General features: G+C 46.4%; 1 protein-coding gene across 2 annotated transcripts in view; it reads left to right on the top strand.

Moving 5' to 3' along the window:
- The first annotated feature begins 688 nt into the window (after positions 1–688).
- The window catches only part of LOC147700380 (histo-blood group ABO system transferase-like), a 233815-nt gene continuing 219119 nt past the window's right edge, over positions 689–15384 (top strand). Inside the window, exon 1 of one of the 2 annotated variants that reach the window (XM_086935744.1) lies at positions 689–1025. The gene's annotated coding sequence lies outside the window, so the exon portion shown is untranslated. Of the gene's footprint in view, positions 1037–15384 lie in introns of both variants that reach the window. The other variant, XM_086935743.1, reaches the window with a different exon arrangement.

The following is a 15384-nucleotide window of genomic DNA, read 5'->3' as shown; positions in this document are numbered from 1 at the left end:
ACTGAAACTGAAAACTGAATTATAACAGGACTTAGTCGGCCATCAAGCAAAGAGAGACTGTGATAAAAACTTTTTTCTTAAATCCTACGCACAACATTTTACCGCTAGATAGGAAAATAATCATAACAGTCATTTTAATTATTTTAAATCTTTTTAAACGACTACTTCATTCTCAACCAATTGTGTGAGTTCTTAAACAAGTTCTTTTTTTATTGATAGAATATTGCAACAATTTTAATTAATTGAACAATAAAGATTCATTTAATTTTCACGTCATATTTCAACAAGTCGACGTCATCTTAAGATCACAAAATAAATACATCTGATTTGAGGGGGTTCGGATTCCACAAAAGAGTTGCCGGGTGGTGTGAAATGTTTGGGACTCTTCCCTGGGTTCGCTGACACCTCATTGACACGCACAGCTGCTGCCTGCTCAGTCTGAGACAGCAGGCGTGAGGTAGGAGGCAGAGACAGGCAGAGACAGGCTGCCTCTCCCCTTTCAAGTTGTAACTCTTCCGAAAATGTCCCGGTCCCGTCGCACAGCCCGTAGCCTCGCCCATTAATGCACATCTCAGGTGATACCTGCACTGATATTGTTTCCATTTAAAGCACTGGGTGAGTGGCGCTATAACTATGTACAGAGAGAGGCGCTACGAGAGATCAGGGCGGCTGTGGAAGGTGGCAGGGCGGGATGCGGGTGGAATGGGCGGGTCGCCAGTGCAGCCGGGTTTGGTATCAGAGGCTCGTGGTGTTTTAATTGTCTTATAATAACCCGCGGCCTCTTATCTCCAGACAGACTCTGTGCTCACGGGTGGCGGTCGGTCAGTCGGTGCGTGGTGAGGCTGGCGGCAGCATCAACAGGGCTGGCTGCCCTGCCTACGCTTCCGTACCTTTCAAGTTTTAATAACGGGTTTTGTTTTACGGCTTTATGACTGCTGCAACCAACCCTCGGTGCTTCCTGTCACCTTTCCAACATAAACCTCCTCCTTTTAGCATCTTTCCTGCTCCAGCCTGACAAGTCCAAGGTAAAGTGAGGGTGAGTGTGTCTTCTCTGTCCATTTAAACTTTTCTGTGTCCTGTCTACGAATTCCAAGCATATTTTACCAGAATGTAGTTTCAGTCACATAGAGAAGGGCTGTGAACTGTGAGGGAGATACCATCTGTGGGGAAAAGGGGCGACCAGGAAAGGGTTACAAAAGCTGCAGGCAGAGGATGAGATGGGACAGGCAGAGAGGGAGATGGTGCAGGTAGAGGGTGAGATGGTGCAGGCAGAGGGGAGATGGTGCAGGCAGAGGATGAGATGTGCAGGTATAGGGGAGATGGTGCAGGTAGAGGGTGAGATGGTGCAGGCAGAGGGGGGAATGGTGCAGACAGAGAGGGAGATGGTGCAGGCAGAGGGTGAGATGGGGCAGGCATAGGGGGAGATGTGCAGGTATAGGGGGAGATGGTGCAGACAGAGGGTGAGAAGGTGCAGGTAGAGGGGGATATGGTGCAGGCACAGACGGGGGTGGTCGTGCAGGCAGAGGGGGAGATGGTGCAGGTAGAGGGGAGATGGTGCAGGTAGAAGGGATATGGTCCAAGTAGAGGGGGGATGGTGCAGGCAGAGGGGAGATGGTGCAGGCAGAGGGGCAAATGGTGCAGGCAAAGGGGAGCTGGTGCAGGTAGAGGGGACATGGTGCAGGTAGAGGGTGAGATGGTGCAGGCAGAGAGTGAGATGGTGCAGGTAGAGGGGAGATGATGCAGGCATTGGGGAGCTGGTGCAGGCAGAGGGTGAGATGGTGCAGGCAGAGAGGGAGATGGTGCAGGTAGAGGGGATATGATGCAGGCATAGGGGGAGATGGTGCAGGCAGAGGGTGAGATGTGCAGATATAGGGGAGATGGTGCAGACAGAGGGTGAGAAGGTGCAGGTAGAGGGGGATATGGTGCAGGCACAGAGGGGGGTGGTCGTACAGGCAGAGGGGGAGGTGGTGCAGGTAGAGGGGATATGGTCCAAGAAGAGGGGGGGATGGTGCAGGCAGAGGGGGAGATGGTGCAGGTAGAGGGGAGATGGTGCAGGTAGAAGGAATATGGTCCAAGTAGAGGGGGGTGGTGCAGGCAGAGGGGAGATGGTGCAGGCAGAGGGGGAGATGGTGCATGCAGAGGGGAGCTGGTGCAGGCAGAGGGGAGATGGTGCAGGTAGAGGGTGAGATGGTGCAGGCAGGGGGTGAGTTGGTGTAGGTATAGGGGGAGATGGTGCAGGCAGAGGGTGAGATGTGCAGGTATAGGGGGAGATGGTGCAAACAGAGGGTGGGAAGGTGCAGGTAGAGGGGGATATGGTGCAGGCACAGAGGGGGTGGTCGTACAGGCAGAGGGAGAGATGGTGCAGGTAGAGGGGAGATGGTGCAGGTAGAAGGGATATAGTCCAAGTAGAGGGGGGGTGTTGCAGGCAGAGGGGAGATGGTGCAGGCAGAGGGGCAAATGGTGCAGGCAGAGGGGAGCTGGTGCAGGCAGAGGGGACATGGTGCAGGTAGAGGGTGAGATGGTGCAGGACGAGAGCGAGATGGTGCAGGTAGAGGGGAGATGATGCAGGCATTGGGGAGCTGGTGCAGGCAGAGGGTGAGATGGTGCAGGCAGAGAGGGAGATGGTGCAGGTAGAGGGGATATGATGCAGGCATAGGGGGAGATGGTGCAGGCAGAGGGTTAGATGTGCAGGTATAGGGGGAGATGGTGCAGACAGAGTTTAAGCTATTGCCATTATAAATTACAATTACTTTTATTTAAGTATTAATTATTTTAAAAAATTAAAAGCCATTGTTATTTGTAATATCAATACATCTAAGTCACGTAAACACAAAACATGTTGCATTACAAATGCTATAGGTGTCACATTTGCGAAAGTTATAACTATTGGCATTGTAAATGACAAAGCTATTAATTTAGCTATTTTCAAAACCAACACATAAATAAGAAAATTGTCATTTACAATACCAATAGCTCAAACTTTCCTAATGCGAGACCTATTGCATTGCAAATGCTTGTTATGATGTTGTGGTACCTGTGGAAATGGCAGAGAGGCATTCACTCTGGCTCTCTTTATTGCGCTGCAGACTCAGAACTGTTCTCCCACCAAGAGCCATCTTTTCTTGACTGGGTTAATATCACACGCGCACATCAGTTCTAATGCCTGCACTGAAAATCAGAACCCTTTAAGGATGAGCTCGACACATCATTTATGAAGCCAAGCATATTTAAAATATTTTAGCAATGCATATTCAGTAGAAAATAAGTCTATGCGTTTGGTCTGCTTGGTTTCTGAGCTTTGGCACAAATCACCGAACATCAGAGCACCGGTGTGCAGCTGCAAGCCACTGTGGGGTTTGTCTGGGTATTTAAAAGCCAGACCGCGGCTCTTTGGACATTTATTTAGTGAATTGTGATCTTCTCAGCATCTTGCTTGTGTGATTGGGTCTGTGTTGCCATTGTGTCAAAGCAAAGCCACGCCCAGGACTCGGTCTGGGGCGCTTTGGCTTATCGTTAGACAATATATGTATAGCGCCACAGAATCCAGGGCCTTTTTGGGCACTTTTGCTTGCCCCTGATATGCAGATTGTAGTCTGCAGGTTCAGTGTGCGTTATGTCCCGCGGACTCTACATGAGTTCCGCTGTTGCGCTCTTACACCAAATGTGTTTAGGTGTTAATTAATGCTTCACTAATAGTGCACGCACTACAGTTTCTCTACTCTGTGTGCGTGTTTTTTAGTGTTTTAAAAGTGCCAAGTGCTTGTTCCAGGGTCTTCTGTCCAAGCGATGTGTCTGTCTCTCTGACACGATGTGTTGTGCCAGCATCTCCTGTGACAGTGTGTGTGTCGGTGTCATCTGTCCCAGTGCCCCTGTCCTAATGAGCATGTGTCTCCCTATCTCGGGGACCATCGACGCCTCTCTTTCCGAGTTTGGGTGTTGGTGTCTCTGCCACTAGTGCAAAGGCCAGTGTCTCACTGTGGCAGTGATCTCCCCTCCTAGTGTGTTTCAGCGTCTCCATCTATCAGTGCACTATTGCGCGTGTCAGTGTCTGAAAATATACTTCTTCATTAGAGCTTTGAAGTGCCTGCCGTGCTTGACGCACGAGCCCGACTTAAAAACAAACACAAATAAAGCGTGAACAGTATAGATGTCATTTGTTTTACTTTTTTGGAAATCGCTTCTCTGTTTTCTACGTGCTATGGGATAATCGAATTTAAAATGGCTCACTGTAAGGCTACTATGTGTAACAAATGGGGGCAACTAATAGCCGTGTTTAGAAACTGCAGTTTCAACCAGGAAAGAAAATGTACTGGAAGCATTTCTAAAAGGATAACCATGTTTTACTAAAGGTTTTGAATGTTGCGTGTGTTTTATAGCTAGAGTCATGGCACACAAATGCTTCCACCGTCCCTCTAAAATCATCTTGTTAAGCATTCTTCTATTGGAGCAGCTGTAACTTGCTAGAGGTGGTGTGGGAATGGATGCCCTGGGGAGATGAGGTGATCTATGGCAACCATAAAGCGCGGCGCTGCCGCTCTAGTTACAGAGGCTAATTCCACATAGGAGAGTCTCCTGTTAGCAGAAGCAGGGGGTGATCTCCAATATAAATAAACAAACTCAGCACACTGCAGGCAATTACAACAAGTGCCAGCAAAGTGGAGGAGAACTGTTGTTAGGCACTGCTGCTTAGGGACTACACCGAAGTAAGCATAGGATCAACAGCCAACAGAAAGCAAGATAACAAAAACAATGCCACAGGTAAACCAATCGCAAGAGGGAAAACAAATTACATGGAGGTTAAGCCAACATACAGATTACTTTAGGTCTTGCTTAGACAGCGCATGCAGCACATGCGCTGCCTTACACGAGACCTAAAAATCTGTAGTTTGCATGTTACCAGATGTAATTTGCATTAACCCTCTATGCTACGTTGAGTCAAAACTGTGGGTAGACAAAACAGCAGGTGCATTAACCTCCATCCGGAGTTATCTTAACAACTAATATTCATTCAGATTTACTAGAACACACGGATCTCTGCAGCAGGTGCCTTAACCCCATGAGATATTTTAAAATACAACCTTTGCAACCAATAAACCAGAACAGATTTACTGTCAGTTTCCTTCTTGTTGCCACTTTCTTTGTGGCAGAGTTTAAATAAAAATAATTGTATAAGTTAAGTCCCAGATTTTGCGTCAGGGTTAAGTCACTTTTCTGGCAGAGCCCTAACTGAAAATCTGTTTTGGGAATTTACAGTACCACACAGTGCCCTGCCTTGCATTACCCTGTGTCAGGTGGGCATCACATGGGTTGTGCTAGAGTGTCCCTGTCCATCCATCAATGTGTTTTTAATGCAGAAAAATCTTTGCAAAGACTTGTTAATATAGGTTTGCACCAGACTGGTGAGTCTACCTGAGACAGCTGAGGCAGGCGTAGCACGAATAAATATATACCTTTCTCCTCGTTATTTCCTCTTTGCATGTATACTGCATTCTGCAGTACACATACAGAGAGGAAAGAGCCTCGTAAAATAGTTTTTGCGTGGCTTTGGAAAAAAAAGACAAACTTTTTCTTAGGGTCCTGTTGCTGAATGCCAAGGTTGCAATAACCTTTTTCTTTCACTTCCCTAAAATTGCTTATTTTTGCAGGCTCTTTTTTCACCCCCTTTTCTGCATTCATCATTCTTTTCTTATCTCTCGCCTATCTCCCCTTTATGTCTTTCCCTCTTGCTTTGCGTCATGGTCTGTTGGGAATAATTGAGCCCCAATCTCCTAAAATGAGTGCAGGTGGGTGAGGCTGAGTAAGAATACCTTGCATAGGAGAGCGGTTTCACCTATGACGAGTGCCCGCAGTTAAAGCATTTTACATCTACATGGAAATGTGCTGCATATGGAATATTATGCCTGGTTGAGTAGGGCAGCAGAGTTAGTTTGTTCAATCCTTGGGGAAAAAAAGCTTTACGCTGACAAAAGGCAATATTGTTTTATGTGCAGCGTACAAAAGTGTGCAACCTCTGCCTAAATCAGGAGGGTTTGCATGTATACTTGAAATTTGCTCAAATGTACTCATGATAGACCTGCCAATCATATATGTGATGGCCTAAGGTCACTTCTAGTGATATCATTTCCTGTAAAGTCGTGGCTTGTGATGCCACTTCCTATGATGTCAACTCCTGCCATGTGTGATGTCTTGCGCCTTGATGTTGTGCACCATGATGTTGCACGCTGTGATGTCACGTGCCGTGATCTCCCTTGCATACTGCCTAATTAGGTTAGTCCCCCCACTTCTGTTTTTTAGGACTTGTGCCCTGAGGGTAAGGTAAATGAGGGCCAGCATGAAGAAACAGACCGACAGGACTTCAGAGACAACAGAAAGTAGAGCTGATTATAGAGTTCAGGGGAGACAAGGAGATCACACTTACAAACAAGAGGCAATCGACTACCGACTCCTCCCCGGTGCAACACCCAATGCTGCCGTCCGCACTGCGTCTGTACCGGCACTGACATCGCAAACGCCAGAAGCAGATCCGATAGTTTTACCGGACTGTGACACTACTCCCTCTTCACTCCCCCCCTGAAGTCACAGATAGGGTGACCAACCGGCAGGGGTGCAAATTCGGGACAGTAAAGTAGCAGTTGGGTGTCACTCAAAATGTCGTATGCAGGATGTATGGATCCCACACATAAGCACACAACAAATACAGAATAGTAACACATAGGCAAGGGAGTAGTCAGAACATATAAATACCTCCCACTTTGAACTAAGGCTCTTATGGCACCAAGAAGCAAAGTAAGACATCACACCCTTCCCGAGAATAGCTCCCTTGTCCAAGGATCTAGCCATTCATCCTTCCATCAAACCCTTGATATCCACCATTTCAAAATTACATTCTATCATCTATTAATTCTTTCATCCATCATTCAGTCTTTCACCATTCATTCGGTCCTTTCATCTGTGTGTCCATCCATATCCAAACCTTTTCAACCATTTGCAAACCTGTCCATCATCTATCCTTCCATCCATCATTTCACTCATCCATCCCCCCATCCACCCTTACCCCCAATCTATCCTTTCACTCATCCACCCACTCGTCCACCCAACCTTCCATTCACTCATCCATCCCCCCATCCACCCTTACCCCCAATCCATCCTTTCACTCATCCACCCACTCTTCCACCCATCCTTCCATTCACTCATCCATCCAGCCATTTACCCTTTCACCCAAGCCATCCTTCCACCCATCTATTCACACTTCACCCATCCATTCATTCACTCATCCATCCAACCATTTACACTGTCACCCATCCAGCCATACTTTCATGTACTCATCCATCCACCTATTCACTCATTTGTCCACCTATTCAACTTTTTACTCATCTATCCATCCATCCATCCTTTCATCCAGCTCCCTACCTTTCACTCATGTATGCATTCGTTCACTCAACCATCTTTACATTCTTCTTTTCACTCATCCAGGCACCCATTTGCCTAGCTATTCTGCCAATCATTCATCCATTCATTCATTCTCACTTTCTCTCTCCATTCCCCTTTCACTTAGCCACCCATCTTTCCATCCACCCTTCACCCATCCACCCACTCATTCATTTATTCATCCACTTATGAATCCATCCCTTGACCCTATCACTCATCCATCCTTTCACTCATTCATCCACCCTTTCACTCATCTATCCATCCTTTTCTCTATCTGGCCTCCCTTTCACTTACTCATCCATCCACTCTTCCACGGATGTATGACGTTACAACGCATGCTTTTACCACGCATGCTTTTACAACGCAGGTTTTACTACGCATACTATTACAACACATAGCGCTTTGGGGTGCTGGATAGTGAATAGTTTAATTTACTATTTCAACTCCAGTCCCCGTGGACACTAGGGAAGGTGTTGGATAGTAAATTAAATCTACTCCCTATCCTAGAGCGCCCCCCAGCGCAATGCGTTGTAATGGTTTTCATTGTAAAACCTGCGTTGTAATAGCACTGCGTTGTAAAAGTTTCGTTGTAAAGGATGTTTCCCCTCTTCCACCCATCCATCCATTCACTCACCCATCCAACCATTTACCCTTTCACCCATCCTCTCACTTACCCATCCGTCCACCCAGTCATTCCTCCATCCACCAATTCAACCTTTCATTCATCCATCCACCCATCCTTTCTTCCAGCTCTCCACCCTCCCTTTCACTTATGTATGCATTCTTTCACTCATCCATCTTTTCATTCTTCTTTTCACTCATCCATGCACCCTTCGCCCAACTATTCTGCCAATCATTCTTCCATGCTTTTACTCATCATCCACCCATCCTCCCTTTCTATCTCCATTCCCCTATTACTTCACCACCCATCCTTCCATTCACCCTTCACCCATCCACCTATGCATCTATTTACTCTTCCACTCATGAACCCATCCATTGACCCTATCACTCATCCATCCTTTCACTCATCCATCCATGCTTTCTATCATCCATCCACCCTTTCTCTCATCTATCCATCCTTTTGTCCACCTACCCCCCTTTCACTCACTCGTCCATCCTTACATCCACTCTTCCACTCATCCATCCATCCTTTCACTTATCAATTCACCAACCCATCCATCATTTCTCTCATCCAGCCACCCATTCACTTGCTCATCATCCACACTGTCACTCATCCATCCATCCTTTTACTAATGTATCCACCCTTTTACCCATCCATCTACCCTTCCACCCATACATCCATCTATTTACCATTAACCATCCTTCCACTCACATATCTATACATCCTTTCTCATTATCCATCCATTTACCCTGTCACTCATCCATTCATCCTTCCTTTCAATTATCCATCCAGCCCTTTACCTGTTCCTTCACTTATTCACTAACCCACCTTTTCACACTGATTATGAGCTGAGACTTTGTTTCCTGAGTTGCAGACAGAAGAGGGATATAAAGAGCTTTACCCCCAATGTAGTTCCTAAAGCAAGGGGTGGGGTGGGGTGGGATGGGTTCACTATGCCCTTGCACATAGGTAATCTGAAAACTTGGAAGTCAAGCAAGATGCACAGTGCCAGGCCGTGAGGTGACTGTGGAATGGTGTTGTTTCCAGGTCTTTAAATGGGATGAAAACACTGGGGGTCTCTCCAAGGGACGTGTCTGATGTAGTTAAGGGTGTGGCTTAAAACACCGAAGCTAAACATATGTGCTGAGCATAATGTGCCTCCTGACAAGTATTTGGCTGTTTCTATCCATTAGACCTACAACAAGCCATGACTATTGGCTTTTGTCAATGGATGTTGGTTGCATAAATAAATAAAAAAGCAGCAACTATGTCTTCATTGTATATAATATAAAAAAATGTTTCAGCTCTGAAATGATGAGACTGTGTAAGAACAATAACCTCTTCTTTTCTCTTCAACTTCTTTCACCAGCTTCTTTTCATGAACTGGCTCATAGCAGCATGGATGTTTTAAGGTCTCGCCTGCATAGGCTGAGCATGCGCAGTCTCGCTGGCAAGATTTTATGTTTTAGAGGAGCTTCTGTAACGAGCTTTTAGCCCCGCCCCTCTTTTCCATTGGCCGGCGTCAACGTTTATGCTAAACTGTGTTCAGCCATTGGAAAAGAGGTTTGTGCGATGTACACTTTTCTCTTTTTTGGCCGGCCCACTTGGACGGCCTGGCCTGCTTTCCTTCTGTTGCAAAAAGTTTCTTATCTTTAAGGGGCCAAACACATGGCCGCATAAAGACAATAAACCTTTTACAGCAGAAGGAAAGCAGGCCAAGGCCGTCCAAGTGGGACGACAGAAAAAGAGAAGAGTGTACGAGCGCTTGTTTTAATTGTATTGCCTTGTATGTACAGCTGTGTCAATGCGTCTCCAAGGTAAACACCCAGAGAGGCCACCGGCTGCTTTGCCTGCCCCTTTTAACTGCTCCTTCCCACGTCCTCACCCGACGAGGATCCGTGTGTCCTATCAGCGGCACTACTACAGCACTACCCATTAACTGAGCCACTGCTCACAAGATTTGTCTTGGGAGCTCACGCAGGGCGTCTACTACCAGTTAGTAAGCAGGTAGCAAGGCACCATATGTTTGCCTCCAGGAATCCGGATTTACTCTTGCAACATCCCATTCCAGGGAGCTGGGTGGTGCAAGCATCCACAAGTCGTCTCAACCCAAATGCTTTTCCAATCTCCCTGCCAGACAGAAATTCAAAATGCATGGAGATATTCGCCGAGCCAATGTTTTCTTCTGCCAGCCTTGCTCTCAGGCAGGTCAATACCTGCTGCCTCCTGGAGAGGGACATTCTTTGTGGACCAGAGTGGTGGTCAACATGCCACCGGTCCCATATGACACTCAGGCAACACTGAAATATCTTATCCAAGATGCAGCACAAATACTGCATTTGCAGAGGCTCAGACTCTACTGACTGACTGGATTTATTCCACATGCTTCTTTAATGATATTCAGCAATCGTTCATTGACATGTCCTGTGATGCTCTCACCTCTACAGCACGTTCCCTAGGGCTAGCTCCTGTTTGGCAGTTCCTCAAGGACTTCCACCGCTATCGAGGCTTTGGCCGGGCCTGCCAGCAGAGCCAACGCCAGATTGTGTTCTATCGAGGTTTTGGCCAGGCGTCTGCAGAGCCGACAGTGTCCAGGACCCCAGGAACAACACAGTACCCAAACCCCAACCTCCCACGAGCTGCTGCTGCAAAACCACTTTAATTCACCCTCATCTAGTCACGTTTGCTCGATGGGAGGATATATCTGCATCTACCTCCTTGGCTGGAGGAGCATCACATCTGACCATTGGGTGGTTCAGATCGTGGAACAAGAGTTACTCCCAACCCTTCCAGTCATAACCCCTTTTAATGACACTCCACTGCAACACGTCCTAGAGGACAACATCCCATACTCCAAGGTGAAGTTCAAGCTCTCTTGGATAAGGGAGTCACAGAGCGGGTGCCAGTGTCTGAGATCGGGACTGGCTGTCACTCCTGTAATTTCCAGGTGTGAAAAAGGACGGGCACTTTCGCCCCATTCTCAATCTGACCCCTTTGACCTTCTTCCTTCAAAGGGACATGTTCAAGCTGCTCGCCCTGATCCAAGTTCTGTCTGCTGTGAATCCAGGAGACTGGATGGTGATGTTGGTCCTGCACGACGCTAATTTCCACCTCCCTGTCCTGCAGTCCTGCAGATGCTACCTGCGGTTTCAGTAAGGCCAAGAGTACTTTCAGCTCACTGTGCTCCCATTTGACCTGACCAGTGCACCTCAGTTGTTCACGAAGGTGATGGTGGTGGTCACAGCATACCTGCTGTGGTTGTGAATACCCGTCTTCCTGTCCCTCTACGACTGGCTACTGACTCACCTCAAACTATCATAAATCACTTTCTGATGATGCTGGCCTTTTTTGATTCAATGCGTTAAAAGCAATACCTGACACCTTCACAGCAGCTTCCCTCCATCATAGCTATTAGAAATTGGGTCTCTGATTGGCAGAGGTATGCACCCTGTTCAAGTAGGGACCACAATTCTAGAGAAGGTAAGCTAGATACTTACTTTAAATTAACCTGTGCTCGCTCTCTGGTACCTTGGCACAGAGCAGGCCGGCTTTACTTGAGAGACAATGTGTAGAGTATGTGAGAAACACACAAACAGTAACACAATGAAAACACTACAAAAATAATCCACACAGGTTTAGAAAAATAGAGAATTAATTTGTGAGAAAATTAAGATCAAAATGGCAAAACTCTAATAAGCAGAACCAGAGTTATGAACTTTTAATGAATAAATCAGAAATAGTGCCTAGAAGTTAATAGCATTAAAAGATTACTTAAGGTTACGCATGACCAGGGTAAATCCAAAGAGGAGGCCAATCACAATGGAGGGAAGGCCGCTGACCAAGTACCCAGAATGGAGCAAGTGTCGACATCAAAGACTCGAGGCGAGGAGTCGAGGAGGCGCTTCATTGTCTTTAAACCTCTGGATTGAGGTGAAGTGCCGACACCGATCCACGCTATTGATGAAGGCTTCAGCGTTAAAACTCCTTTCTGATGCAGGTGCTGCATCGTCATCGAGCCCCGCAATGTGTCGATGTGATTTTGTTGATCGCCTCCTGCGTCCAAGGGTAATCCGTTGGTTCCGATGGGCACAAAGTCATCACTTCATCGGTTTTGAAGCAAAAACAGCTGCAGAGCCCACTTCCAAGGCCCAGGACTTGATTGGCATCACAGGCAGGGTAGGACCCATAGAGTCCAACAGCAGCAGCAGCAGAGTTGCATGACGTCTTTGATGGCCCTGAGACATCAGAAACAGGGGGCAATTCACCCAGGCCTTTGAGACACTCTTGGTTCAAGTGAGATGGGGCCAATCCTCATCCTCATCAGGGCAGAGATCATTAGGCAGCAGGGCAGCTCAGCAAAGCAGAAATCATTTCCTTCCTTGCAACAGTCAGGCAAAGTGGCAATCCTTGTAGCACTGCAGCCTTTACTCCTGGCAGAGTTCTTCACAGGTATAGTAGTGTACTGACTTGGTAGGGACACAGGTCATTACTCAAATGTGCATTTGAAGTGGGGGTGATTTTAAAGCTAGCTCTTGAACTGCAGAGGTCCACTTTCATCTCAGCTCTGTCTGCTAGGCTTTCTGTTCAGGCTAATCAGCCTTTTGTGGGGGACACAGGACGCTGACTATTCAGGTGTAAGTTCACCCTCCATCTTCCTGCCCAGGAAGAGGTATCAGAATGTAGATGAATGCAGATGAGTTCTCTCACACACCCGCCCTTCCTGTGTTTGTGGATGTTTAGAGGGAATGCACGTAGTGTAGCTGTCACCCATCCCAGACGTGTATTGGAGACAGGCTCCATGGCACACAAAGCTGTAAGAGCAGAGAAATGTCTGCTTTCTAAAAGTGGCATTTCTAAAAGAGTAATGTTAAATCCAGTTTACCAGAAAGGAGGATTTATCAGTACCATTCCAAAGATATGAAACATCATGCAGCTACGCCTTTCTAATCAGGAATTACAGCCTCAAAGTGTTTTAAGGAATTCCCACGGCTAGCCTATGAAAGGAGTAGGACTCACTTTAATGAAAAACAAATTCAGCTGTTCGTCACTACCAGCGCATGTAAAACTTAAAGTTACATGTCCTACCTTCTAGTTACACAACACCCTGCCATTAGGGCTATCTAGGACCTACCTTAGGGGTGACTTTGGTGTAATAAAAGCTAGGTTTAAGGCTTGGCAAGTGGTTTAAAATGCCATGTCAAAGTGACAGTAAACTGCACACACAGGCCTTGTGATGGCAAGTTGAGACAGGTTTGAAAAGATATGTCGGTGGCTGGCACAAGCAGTAGTGCCGGCCCACTGGTGCATTTAATTTACAGGCCTTTGGTATATGGTTTACCACTTTACAAGGGACTTGTAAGCAAACTACATATGCCAAATCATGTGTACGTACAATGTCACGATGTTTAGGAGAGAAGCACATAGACTTTAGCACTGGTTAGCAGTGGTAAAGTTCTCAGAGTTCTATGGCCAACAAAAAGATACAGCAAAAAGTGACAGAGGTAAGCAGGCAAAACGTTGGGGGGAGACCACTCTAAGGAAGACAGGTCTAACAGTAGCCGTCCTGGATACAGAGCTCATCCTAGCCTTCCCCTCCTACTCAACGAGTCCACGACATTTGGGCTATAGGGCCACATGAAAAAACCCTTTTCAGCAGTTGTAAACAGATAATTGGGCTGTTTGCAACCGCTAAAGAGGGTTGTGGTATGCACAAATCCTAATTTACGAGTTGGTAACCTATAACCGAAAATAGGGTGTGCAACTCACTATTAGCAAGGGGTGTGTCAAGAGCATCACTTCCTAATAGCGAGTCACACTAGTAAGCCAGTCACAATCAGGAAGATTCCTTTTTTGATATCTATTCCCAAGGTAAGACATCTGTGGCTAGAAGTCCTGATCAGAAGAACAAGTTACTTTGCTTTGTTACAGCCTTTTCTGATAGAGATTCTATCTAACCACAAATTCCTCACCAACCCTCCCATCCTCCCCTTTCTATTGAATGTACTCATTCAGTCCATTAAACATATCCTAATTTAGAGATTTGCCCACCGGCATATTCTTATTTCTATTGGCTGTACACACACACACATATATATATATATATGTCGCTTGCAAGCCTGGAGCACACTGGAGGGCTACAAAAAGATCCTGCACTGGCACACAGGAATCGGACCCATTGGAGGGCATAAAATTTGTAAAAAGGACTACATCTCCCAGCAAACATTGTACTTTGAAATTTGGGCACAGCTGGGGCCAATTGCAATTATAAGAAAGCACGTGGGAGATGTAACCGCAATGAATTGGATTCGTGTGATGCGGCCTCTGATGAGAAGCGAAAATTCTTCGAAACGCGTAAGGCCAAAGGATGAAAATACAGGACTTGCAAGCTGCATGTTTCTCGAATAATCGAATAAAGGTTTTGGAAACCGACCTGCGAGTGGTGAGCGGCCTCATTTCCGAGCGAAGTGTTCAAATATATATATATATATATATATATATATATATATATATATATATATATATTTTACCTACTGGCGGTCACCAGTAGGTAGTTATAATTAGGATGCAGTTTCAATAGGAAGAGCGTTTTTTGATTTGCAAATAAATTGGGCACCGTTTGATGAACCTTCGGGAAATTTTTCAAAACTATTGGGGCAGTCACTTCAGCTGCTGTCTTGATAATTACAAGTTGATCCGTCAAGAATGGACCGAGAAAAAAGAGGGGTCCAAAAATGCTTTTTCTCCATGTTCATTTCCATAGGAAACTTTGGGCACAGCTACAGTCCGAACTGCTGAACGGAATTACACCAAATTTGGCAGAAAGGTAGCACTTGGCCAAGAAAGCCACCTTTTTGTTAAGTGGTGTAAATCTGTTGAGTAGTTGCGGAGAAATTTAAAGATTTATCAGATATAGAACTGCGGCCCTGGTGGATCCGCGACCCCTCTGGATCTTGTGCCTGCGATTCGAATGGCTGCAAACACTTCAAACCAGGAAGTGTTGGCAGCCATCTTATGACTCAGTTGAACTGAGTCACAAGAACAAACGAAAAAAAGAAGAGGGCAGGGTATAAACACACTGACCCCCTAGGCCTCTTGGGGACCCCCTAGAGCAAAAAAAGTATGTTCTCAAAAAACAATTTCAGTGGGAATTCTGGTGGATCTACGAATCCTGCTGGAAAAAAATGTGGGGGTTTCTGCGCTTTGTTTAATTAGGTCCCCGGGTGGGCCAGGTACTGGGGGCCATTAAAAATAATGATGGGGGACCCGTGCAGGCCCCCCGCAGCTCCAGGGACCGCCACATCCACGGGGCTCTATTAGTTAATAATCTGTTGGGG

This window comes from Lissotriton vulgaris, chromosome 8 (genome assembly GCF_964263255.1).
Source record: "Lissotriton vulgaris chromosome 8, aLisVul1.2, whole genome shotgun sequence".
In the NCBI taxonomy this organism is placed as follows: domain Eukaryota; kingdom Metazoa; phylum Chordata; class Amphibia; order Caudata; family Salamandridae; genus Lissotriton; species Lissotriton vulgaris.
Note: the sequence above shows the minus strand (reverse complement) of the source record. Positions and strands in the feature narration are given on the sequence as shown.